The sequence below is a fragment of the Dendrobates tinctorius genome, unplaced genomic scaffold, assembly GCF_039654945.1.
Source record: "Dendrobates tinctorius isolate UK_male_01 unplaced genomic scaffold, ASM3965494v1 ptg000075l, whole genome shotgun sequence".
Lineage (NCBI taxonomy): Eukaryota > Metazoa > Chordata > Amphibia > Anura > Dendrobatidae > Dendrobates > Dendrobates tinctorius.
The window spans coordinates 12,904,359-12,916,561 of NW_027361743.1; positions in this window are offsets into that span (position 1 = coordinate 12,904,359).

The following is a 12,203-nucleotide window of genomic DNA, read 5'->3' on the forward strand; positions in this document are numbered from 1 at the left end:
CTAAGGTCTTCCCTAATCACCCGGAATTTCAAAAAATACTTTCTAAGCATTTTTCGCAGCCTGAGAAAAAATTCGCCAATCGCAAATACTTAGAAGCAAAGTACCCCTTCCCACAGAAGGACACTAAAGAATGGACAGATCCACCTGAAGTGGACCCCCCAGTCTCTAGGCTAGCAGCACAAACACTTCTCTCACTGCCGGACAGCTCAACCCTCAAGGACGCAGCCGACAGACAGGTTGAACGCATGGCTCGTTCAATCTTCGAAGCGGCAGGTGCCTCTCTGGCTCCCGCATTTGCTTCAGTTTGGGCAGCCAAGGCCATTATGGCCTGGGCTAATCTATTGCAACAGGGCTTCCAAGCTTCAAATCCTTAGATGGTGGACCAGGCGGTGCAAATTGCAGTAGTGGCAGATTACATGGTCCATGCAGCGTTGGATTCTGCAAGAGGGGTAGCGGGAATAGCATCAAACGCCATCACAATCCGGCGTATTCTCTGGCTGAGAGAATGGAAGGCGGATGCGGTCTCAAAAAAGTCCCTAATAAATCTCCCGTACTTCAGTGGGCGTCTTTTCGGTGAAAAGCTGGATACAATGATATCCAATGCAACCGGGGGTAAAAGTACTTCTCTCCCTCAACTAAAACCAAAACGCACCTTTAAAAGACGCAATCAATATCGTTTCCGATCCTTTCGGAATTCCTTCAGGCTGGTCCGTCTCGCGCCCAGCACAAAATCGTAACCGCTCCCCCCCGCAGAGACAACACACGGGCGGCACAGGGGCCGGACAGGAACTGGCAGTCAAAAGCAAGCCAGGCAAAATCCAAAGAAGGAAAAGCTCAGACTTTCCCCTCATCATGACTCATGCCCTCCGGAAGACACCCCACTCGTAGGTGGACGACTTACTACTCTTTCAGCAGGTCTGGCTGCCTATTACAGAAGACAAGTGGGTCAAGGAAATAGTGTCTTCAGGATACAAGATCGAGTTTACTACCAGCCCACCGCACAGGTCCTTTCTCTCCGTTCCTCCAAAACCTCCACTCAAAGCTCAAGCCTTCCATCAAGCTGTTTCTTCCCTCCTGCAAGCAGGAGTCATAGTACCGGTTCCAGCAGACGAATGCTTCCGAGGGTACTATTCCAATCTGTTCGTGGTGCCCGAGAAGGGAGGCAGCGTCCGACCCATACTAGACCTCAAGCAACTCAACAAGTATGTTCGAGTTCGTCACTTTCACATGGAATCCCTCCGGTCAATCGTTGCGTCCATGGAAAAAGGAGAATATCTCGCCTCCATAGACTTACAGGATGCATACCTGCATATACCGATTGGTCCCGCCCATCAGAGATTTCTCAGATTCGCAATCAACCAAGACCATTACCAGTTTGTGGCCCTTCCGTTCGGTCTCGCCACGGCTCCCAGAACATTTACAAAGGTCATGGCAGCCACCATGGACGTGCTACACTCCAGAGGCATAGTAGTCGTTCCATACTTGGACGACCTTCTCATCAAGGCCCCCACCTTCAAGGACTGCGAGGTCAGCGTCTCAATCACAATCGACACTCTGAGTCACCTGGGATGGTTAGTCAATTTACAGAAGTCCTCGACTACCCCGAGTCAGTCTCTGGCCTTCCTGGGAATGCTATTCGACACCTCCAGGGGTCTGGTGATCCTCCCCAGGGACAAGGCACTGGCCCTCCATTTGGGAGTTCGCACTCTCCTCCGCAAGTCCCCCCGATCTCTCCGGTACGCCATGAGAGTACTTGGCAGGATGGCAGCGGCAATGGAGGCGGTACTATTTGCCCAGTTTCACCTCAGACCCCTTCAACTGGCCATCCTCAAGTCCTGGGACAGGAATCCGTTCTCCCTCGACAGGGATTTCCGGTTATCGTCAAAAACCAGGAGGTCCCTGCACTGGTGGCTCAAGCCAACCTCGCTTGCAAGGGGAAAAACCTTTCTCCCCGGTCAATGGAAGGTTTTGACCACCGACGCCAGCCTTACGGGTTGGGGCGCGGTGCACCTACATCACAGAGCGCAAGGCAAGTGGTCACCAATGGAAGCGAACATGCCCATCATCATCTTGGAAATTCGGGCCATCTTCCTGGCATTGAAAGCCTTTCATCACTTGCTAGCATACTCTCATATCAGTTTACAGTCGGACAATGCCACGGCGGTGGCATACGTGAACCATCAAGGCGGGACACACAGCATACAGGCGATGAACGAAGTAACACGTATCCTACACTGGGCGGAGGATGCGAGGTCGGTACTCTCTGCGGTCCACTTTCCGGGTGTGGACAACTGGGAAGCCAACTATCTCAGCAGACAAGGAATGGACTCGGGGGAGTGGTCTCTCCACCCCGAAGTTTTTTGTCAGATCTGCCATCGCTGGGGGACCCCGGACGTGGATCTGATGGCATCTCAATGCCAAGGTTCCCAATTTCATGGCCAGGACGCGCGATCCGCGGTAGCTCGGAGCAGATGCCCTGGTTCAGGACTGGACCCAGTTCCAGCTTCTGTACATTTTTCCACCCCTCCCCCTGATCTCCAGAGTCCTGTGGAAGATCAAACAAGAGGGAGTTCCCACCATCCTGATCGCCCCAGACTGGCCCAGGCGTACATGGTACGCCAACGTCGTGCAACTCACAGCAGACGCCCCCTGGCGTCTCCCCACACGTCCCGACCTTCTGTCACAAGGCCCGTTCTTCCACCAGAACTCAGGGGCTCTCAATTTGACGGCATGGCCATTGAGACCTGGGTTTTGACCCAAGCAAGTTTTTCACCGGACGTCGTTAAAACCATGATCAGGGCTCGAAAGCCAGCTTCAGCCAGGATTTACTATCGTACCTGGAAGGTTTTCTTCACATGGTGCGAATCCCGCGGACAGGTCCCACTTCCCTACTCTCTTCCAAAGGTTCTCGGTTTCCTTCAGTCAGGCCTGGACGCCAGACTGTCCCTGGGCTCGCTTAAGAGCCAGGTGTCAGCGCTTTCAGTGCTCTTTCAGAGGCGTATTGCTAACAAGCCGCAAGTGAGGACTTTTCTTCAGGGGGTTTCCCGATTGGTTCCCCCCTACAAACATCCATTGGAGACGTGGGACCTCAACCTGGTCTTGACTGCATTGCAGACACCTCCTTTCGAACCCCTTAAGGAGGTCTCACTCCGCCTTCTATCACAGAAGGTGGTTTTTCTGGTGGCAATCACCTCGCTACGCAGGGTGTCCGAACTTTCAGCACTTTCCTGCAGACAACCCTTCCTGGTTTTCCATCAGGACAAGGTGGTTCTCCGTACAGTCCCATCCTTCCTTCCGAAGGTTGTGTCCAGCTTCCACCTCAATGAGGAAATCTCACTACCATCTCTTTGCCCGTTTCCCGTTCATAGAGTGGAGAAGGCTCTGCATACGCTTGACCTTGTCAGGGCATTGCGTATTTACGTGTCTAGGACTGCTCCCTTCTGGAAGTCTGATTCACTTTTCATTCTTCCAGAAGGCATTCGCAAGGGCCTACCAGCTTCCAAAGCCACCCTTGCTAGGTGGATCAAGTCCACCATACAAGAGGCTTGCCGCCTTAGCAATTCTCCTCTTCCGGCCGGTATCACGGCACACTCTACGCGGGTGGTAGGGGCCTCTTGGGCCATTCGGCATCAAGCATCGGCACATCAAGTGTGTAAGGCAGCTACTTGGACTAGCCTGCACACATTTACAAAACACTACAGAGTGCATACCCAGTCCTCAGCGCATGCGAGCCTGGGTAGACTGGTCCTGCAGGCGGCAGTACCCCAAATCTAGGGGACTGTCAGCACAATATTCGTCCACTGCTTCCCACCCAGGGACTGCTTTGGGACGTCCCACAGTTCTGTGTCCCCCAATTAGGCGACAGAGTAAAGGAGATTTTTGTGTACTCACTGTAAAATCTCTTTCTCTTAGCCTTGAATTGGGGGACACAGCTCCCACCCTGTTGCCCTTCCAGGCCGTTGTTACGGTTGCATTCTCATATTGTTGTTTGAGCTCGTTTATAGTAGCCTTCTTACAGGCATGGTTATGTTTCTGGGTTATTCCTCCTAATGCTTTTGCAGAAAACTGGAGAAGGCTGACGCCGTCCAGGGGTGTATACTGCAGAGGAGGAGCCAAAGTTAATCTTTTTCAGATTATGCATAGTGTCGCCTGCTAGTGGACAGCAGCATAACACCCACGGTTCTGTGTCCCCCAATTAAAGGCTAAGAGAAAATACACAAAAATCTCCTTTTTTACTGATATGTAATAATGAAAAAAAAGCTGAAAAAAAAACAAAAAAAAGATATAAATTTTAAAACCCTCACAAGATCACAAGTGCTATACTTTAAGGAATAAATGCTTTTTGTAAATAAATATCCTCCATCCTGTTTATGACAGCGCCCAATGCAACGCTTTTTGTCTAAGTGACGTTTTCTACATGAATGTGGCAGTGAAATGTCATAAAGTGGATCTGGCTCTTCTTACTGTCAATGTTAGACAATTGTTATAGACCCGTATAGATTTCATGTAAATCTAACTTCTGCATCGGAGGTGAGCAGGGCCCGGAGACATCATGTCTGCATATATCGGCCAGTGCGAGCAGCAAGGATCACGCATTTGTCATATTTAGGTATCTCTAGACACATTGGAGACCGACCACTGTTTCTAGACAGCAGACTGCAGTGCTTACAAGCTCCTTTCTATTCAGCTTGTAAGTACAGTTTTAATTCTAATGTTTATCGCTGTGTGGTCAGGCTGTGCACACAAATGCACCTGTAATGTGCTTGTCTAAAGCTGGATTCACACTGCGGTAACAGAGCTGTACAATACCCAAACCTCCCGTGGTACCAATGAATCAAACCATTTTCAGTAAGTAATTCAGAAGTAAGTTATCTTTTACATTTTTAAGAACACGTGCTGTTCCTCTGATAGTAGTTCTGGAAATGAGTGAAGAGATTAACGAGTCATGTGTATATTTTATATACACAGTGGGGAATTAAAGTATTTAGTCAGCCATCCATTGTGCAAGTTCTCCCACTTAAATAGATGAGAGAGGCCTGTAATTGACAACATAGGTAGACCACAACTATGAGAGTCAAAATGAGAAAGCAAATCCAGAAAATCACCTTGTCTGTTTTGGCAAGATTTATTTTTCAAATTATGGTGGAAAATAAGTGTGTATAATATATACAGTTACATAGTAACATAGTTTTGAAGGCTGAAGGAAGACCTTATGTCCATCTAGTTCAGCCTATTTTTAGTGCAGCTGTTCTGCATTGTTGATCCTGGGGAAGGCAAAAAACCCACAGAGTAGAAGCCAATTTTCTCCATAGAGACCCACAGAGTAGAAGCCAATTTTCTCCATAGAGAAAAAAATTCCTTCCCCTAAGCTGGGTCAACCATCTACCTATAATATTCTGTTATTCGTAACCTTCTATACTGTTACTCACAAGAAAAGCATCCATTCCTTTCTTAAATTCATTCAGTGAGTTGGCCATCACCACTTCCTCAGGAAGAGAATTCCAGAGCCTCACTGCTCTTACCGTGAAGAACCCTCTTCTATGCTGGTGCAGAAATTGTCTTTCCTCCAAACGAAGAGAATGCCCCCTTGTTCTTGTCACAGTCCTTGGTACAAACAGTTCATTGGAGAGATCTCTGTATTGCCCTCTGATATACTTGTACATATATATTAAGTCTCCCCTAAGTCTTCTCTTTTCTAGAGTAAATAGATAACCTTTCTGGGTATTGTAGTGAACCAACTCCATTTATCATTTTCGTAGCCCGCCTTTGAACCCTTTCAAGTTCAGTAATGTCTTTCTTGAGCATCGGCGTCCAAAATTGCACACAATACTCCAAGTGTGGTCTGACGAGTGATTTGTACAGAGAGAGAATTATGTTTTCATCTCGTGTCCCCACACCTCTTCTAATGCATCCCATGACCCTATTTGCTTTGGTGGCAGCTGCCTGACACTGGGCACTCCAATTTAGCTTCTTATTGACTAAGATGCCTAAGTCTTTTTCCCAGCAGTTTCCCATTTAGTAAGTAATTGTAGCATCTGTTTCTCCTTCCCATGTGCATAACCTTACACTTATCTGTGTTAAACCTCATTTGCCATTTTTCAGCCCAATTCTCCAATTTACTCAAATCTGTCTGTAGTTGCAAACAGTCTTCCTTTGTGTTAACTACCTTACATAGTTTTGTATCATCTGCAAATACTGATATTTTACTGTGTAAGGCTAGTTTCACATTAGCGCTTACGGCCGCAGCGTCGGGCTGCGCACAGCCGCCGCTAAGCCCCTTAATGGGGAGTTTACATTATCACTCTGCATTTCCCCTGGCAAATCCTTTTCCTGTGTGAACACTGAGAAAAAAGTATTTAAAACATTTGCTTTTCCTACATCGCTCTCTTTGATTTCACCCTTATTGTTCTTTAAAGGGCCGACACCATCAATTTTAATCAATTTTTATCTTTTTAGCTGTGGCCAAAAGTATTGACACCCCTGCAATTCTGTCAGATAATACTCAGTTTCTTTCTGAAAATGATTGCAAACACAAATTCTTTGGTATTATTATCTTCATTTAATTTGTCTAAAATGAAAAAACACAAAAGAGAATGAAGCAAAAAGCAAAACATTGATCATTTCACACACAACTCCAAAAATGGGCAAGACAAAAGTATTGGTACCCTCAGCCTAATACTTGGTTGCACAACCTTTAGCCAAAATAACTGCGACCAACTGCTTCCGGTAACCATCAATGAGTTTCTTACAATGCTCTGCTGGAATTTTAGACCATTCTTCTTTGGCAAACTGCTCCAGGTCTCTGATATTTGAAGGGTGCCTTCTCCAAACTGCCATTTTTAGATCTCTCCACAGGTGTTCTATGGGATTCAGGTCTGGACTCATTGCTGGCCACCTTAGAAGTCTCCAGTGCTTTCTCTCAAACCATTTTCTAGTGCTTTTTGAAGTGTGTTTTGGGTCATTGTCCTGCTGGAAGACCCATGACCTCTGAGGGAGACCCAGCTTTCTCACACTGGGCCCTACATTATGCTGCAAAATTTGTTGGTAGTCTTCTGACTTCATAATGCCATGAACACGGTCAAGCAGTCCAGTGCCAGAGGCAGCAAAGCAACCCCAAAACATCAGGGAACCTCCGCCATGTTTGACTGTAGGGACCGTGACAGTGTTGCACCCTCGGACTGCAGGGCAGCTTGAACTTGTTTGGATGTTAGTCGAGGTTCTTTATCCAACGTCCGCACAATCTTGCGTTGAAATCTCTTGTCAATTTTTCTTTTCCGTCCACATCTAGGGAGGTTAGCCACAGTGCCATGGGCTTTAAACTTCTTGATGACACTGCGCACGGTAGACACAGGAACATTCAGGTCTTTGGAGATGGACTTGTAGCCTTGAGATTGCTCATGCTTCCTCACAATTTGGTTTCTCAAGTCCTCAGACAGTTCTTTGGTCTTCTTTCTTTTCTCCATGCTCAATGTGGTACACACAAGGACACAGGACAGAGGTTGAGTCAACTTTAATCCATATCAACTGGCTGCAAGTGTGATTTAGTTATTGCCAACACCTGTTAGGGGCCACAGGTAAGTTACAGGTGCTGTTAATTACACAAATTAGAGAAGCATCATATGATTTTTCGAACAGTGCCAATACTTTTCTCCACCCTCTTTTTTATGTTTGGTGTGGAATTATATCCAATTTGGCTTTAGGACAATTCTTTGTGTTTTTTCATTTAAGACAAATTAAATGAACATAATAATACCAAAGAATTTGTGTTTGCAATCATTTTCAGGAAGAAACTGAGTATTATCCGACAGAATTGCAGGGGTGTCAATACTTTTGGCCACAACTGTATCTAATATATAAAGCTCAATGTGTATGTGTGTATGTTTGTATGTATGTGTATATGTCCGGGATTGGCATCTGCACCGTCGCAGCTACAGCCACAAAATTTTGCACAGTCACACGTCTGGACCCCGAGAGCGTCATAGGCTATGTTGTGAGGCGAAATTTTAACCCCGCGCGTTCCAATTCACCAAACAATTTTGCCCCTATCTACATAATGGGTAAAAAGTGAAAGGAAAAGTGTTGGAGGCAAATTGACAGCTGCCAGATGTGAACAAGGGGGACTTAAAGAATGAGAGCGATGGCGCCAAAGAGTATATACCGTACAGTTACTAAGGTGGGGCCCTGACATGGGATACACACCACACACGGGGATATGAACACACGCACAAAATGCGCCACACACCACCACGTGCTTCAACACATATACCACCCTCAGCACACATTTCACCACACATACACCAACCTCGCCACATAAAAGTCCAAACACAAAAGTCACCACTCAAAACTCGCCACGCTGTCCCAGAGCTGTTTAAAAGATGAAAAATGAGCTGTGATTGGTTGCTATCAGCAAGTTTTCTTTGTAGACAGTTGTGGTAACTGAGGCCTATTATTATCATTTGTATGGTGTTATCATCCTTCTGTAAAACAGGAAATAACACAATTTATTACCGTGCCAACACAGACCACCCTCTGACACAGACTGCAGGGAGAGCCCAGTATCACACAGGATAGGATTAGATACACGGCTCAGCAGTCATTATCACACAGGATAGGATTAGATACAAGGCTGAGCAGTCAGTATCACACGATAGGATTAGATACACAGCTCAGCAGTCAGTATCACACAGGAGAGGATTAGATACAAGGCTGAGCAGTCAGTAACACACATGATAGGATTAGATACACAGCTCAGCAGTCAGTATCACACAGGATAGGATTAGATGCACGGTTTTTATGTGCAATATAATCATTATAATTTGTTATAACTAACCACAGTTGGTTACTATGCCCAGGCAACGCCGGGCTCTTCAGCTAGTATATATACACATACATACACAAATAAATGAAATGTTTCAAAATGTAAGAACATAATTACTTTGTGAGCATTCTACGATTACTGGGAGTCAACAAACAACTTTATTATCCCATTTAATTTTGGAAAAAAGAGGGAAAGCTTCCTAAGGTTTCAAAATGTACCCTCTTCTGAAAATAATAAAACACCAGTATATAAACAATGATCATTAGGTCTCCAAAAAACCATAAATATAGCATTAAAAATGCAGTGACGGCCTGGTAAACGATTCCTCATAGGGGAGGTTGCCTGGTTCTGTAACGCTGTACTCGTCATCAACCACAGAATGCAGGGACCAGGATCCATTATGTTGCAATATGACTTGTGGGTCCGACATTGAATAATCCCTTTAATTTCAAACAACAGCCACAGGGTTGAAAAGCCATTAACAAACCATATACAGTTAGGTCCATATATATTTGGACAGAGACAACATTTTTCTAATTTTGGTTCTAGACATTACCACAATGAATTGTAAACAAAACAATTCAGATGCAGTTGAAGTTCAGACTTCAGCTTTCATTTGAGGGTATCCACATTAAAATTGGATGAAGGGTTTAGGAGTTTCAGCTCCTTAACATGTGCCACCCTGTTTTTAAAGGGACCAAAAGTAATTGGACAATTGACTCCAAGGCTATTTCATGGACAGGTGTGGGCAATCCCTTCGTTATGCCATTCTCAAGCAGATAAAAGGCCTGGAGTTGATTTGAGGTGTGGTGTGGTAATGTCTAGAACCAAAATTAGAAAAATGTCGTCTCTGTCCAAATATATATGGACCTAACTGTACCTTAGATAGGGAGTTATTCCGCCTTGCCCTTCTTAGTCAAGTTAGGCCGCTGTCGAGTGTCTAGTGGTAACTTCCATATCTAAAATATCTCCAAAGAAACCTCATTCAGAAGTTTGTTTTTAACGTAGGTGTTCTGGTTTTTATCCTGGAGAAAATTTACCCAAAGTAATCTGTGTGGCCATTCACGTGGCCGTGTATTTTTGTAGACCATGTGTGTTCACAAAGAAACAAAAATAACACAGACAGTAGTTTTTGAGCTACGGATGAAAATCACTCTTACAAGTCTATGTGTCCATAAGAATCACAGATGGCATCTGTACACAATCTGTGTTCTGAAAAATGTGTATGGTATTTGTCTAAGGGACATCAACAAAAAAGAACAAATATAACACCCTAAAATATACTTTTATTGGATATGTATTAAAAACAACCAAGAAACTTGGATGAGCAACATACCTATATACACACACACACATACACGTAAAAGACCTCCGAAAACTGGTCCATAAATCACCTGGTGACACCAAGGACACTATATCTATGCAGCAATGCCCTATATACTAAGGGTGACTGCACACAGTGCGGATTGAGCTGCGGATTATTGTGGGCGGATTTGCAGGTAAAACCGCAGGTAAAGTGACCTGCGGATTTACCAGCGGTTTTCCCCTGCAGTTTGACACCTGGACAGTGGAACAGGTGTCAAACCGCTGTGGAATCCGCAGAAAGAATTGACATGCTGCCAATTTAAAACCGCAGCAAATCTGTGCGTAAAAATCCGCAGCATGTGCACTGCGGTTTTGAAATCCCATAGATTTGCATTGTACTGTACAATGCCTGCAGATCCGCACAGGCAAATCTGCTGCGTATTCGCAGTAAAATCCGCACTGTGTGCACATACCCTAATACTGCTTAGCAGCACAGGGTGGCACCCTAAAAGAAACATGCTCCCTCTCAACGATGGCTCTCCCTAAATAGCCCTGCCAAATTTATGAACCAGGTGGAGATACCCCCAGAAAGGATTTATGGACAGGAGATCATAAATCGGCAACACCAGTTAGGTAGACTGCAGAGAACTGGATCAAAATTTATCATAACGATAGTATGTAAAGGAAAACACTTATTGCGCCGAGGCATGAGTGCCGAGCATTAACAGGTCCAGACATGTTCTCTTCATCATCGGTTCCTCCATCAAGTATCTGGCCTCCTGATGAACCTTTCATTTTGGGGAAACGTGTTGAAGCACGAATGCCGAACATTACATACTCTCATTTCCTCAGTATCGTTATGAGGAATTTTGATCTGGTTCCCTACCAGTAGAGTTAAGCGACTTTGGCCGGATCGGGTTTCATGAAACAAAATTTGTTTCAGATGAAACTGGTCCGACTAGGGCAAAAAAAAGTCGGAGTTTCGTCCGAAACCCTACCCCAATGCAAGTCAATGGGGAATAAAAGTTGGCATTGAGTGGATGAATGCAGGACACACATGCAGGACACACTTCCGGGGGCATAGACCGCGCTGGAAAATACCGCCGCATGCGCAGTAGCGATATGTTTCGCCCACAATTGGGCAAAGCATACTGCGCAGGCGCCGGAGACCTTTACAATGCGCAAGCGCGAAAACCAACGTTATCTGTGATATTCACAGATGAAGATTACGCTCAGCAAGCCGAGGAGGGGAGGGGGGGGGGAAGAAGGCGACTAAGCCATGCCCATCGGACCGGACAGCGGCGATTTGCATACATCCCCAACAAGATAAAAAAGGTATTTATGCCTCAAAGGTGCGGGATCAGGGGGAATAAAAAATCCTAATAGAATCCTTATGGGATGCACAATTGGGTGATATCTTTACATGATATCACTAAAAATGGGTGACAGATTCCCTTTAATGATTGAGCGATTGCTTGAACTAAAATCGTTTCTTATAGATATGGCGAACCCTCAGGTAACCCTCAATGAAGGTGTTATGCCGCGCTCACAAGGAGGCGGGGCTTCGGCCCCGACGTCACTCCCTCCGGTACGGCGGTCCCTCAGGGGTCCCCGTCGGGTGCGCACGCGCAACTCTCGTCCCCGGGTCTCCTCCTCCATGCCACGTTTGCGCTTGCGCGCTCCGGTCAGTGCTGTATAGGGCTCGGTCCTCTCTATGGTATTGGAGGACCTGACCCGGAACCACTAGAGGTCATGTGCTTTCTGGCTAGGTCCTGACCCGGAACCAGTAGTAGTCATGTGCTATATCAGACGAACTCCCCCTAGGGGAGGTGCCTGATTATTGTTGTGCTTCCTGGCTGGGTCAGCTGTGTCCCAGCCTGGCTGTGCGCTGTTCTCAGGTCCTCTGCTCTGTCTGCTATTCTGTGGTGCTCCTAGCACTTGCTCTGAACCCTTGTTTCTTCATGCTCCGCCGTGCCTCCTGGCATTCACTCTATTCCTGTGTTCTGTTACTTGCTACACGCCTTATGTGCCCACGTGTACCCGTCTAGCACTACCCTGTACTCAGCGCACTCCCGTGTAC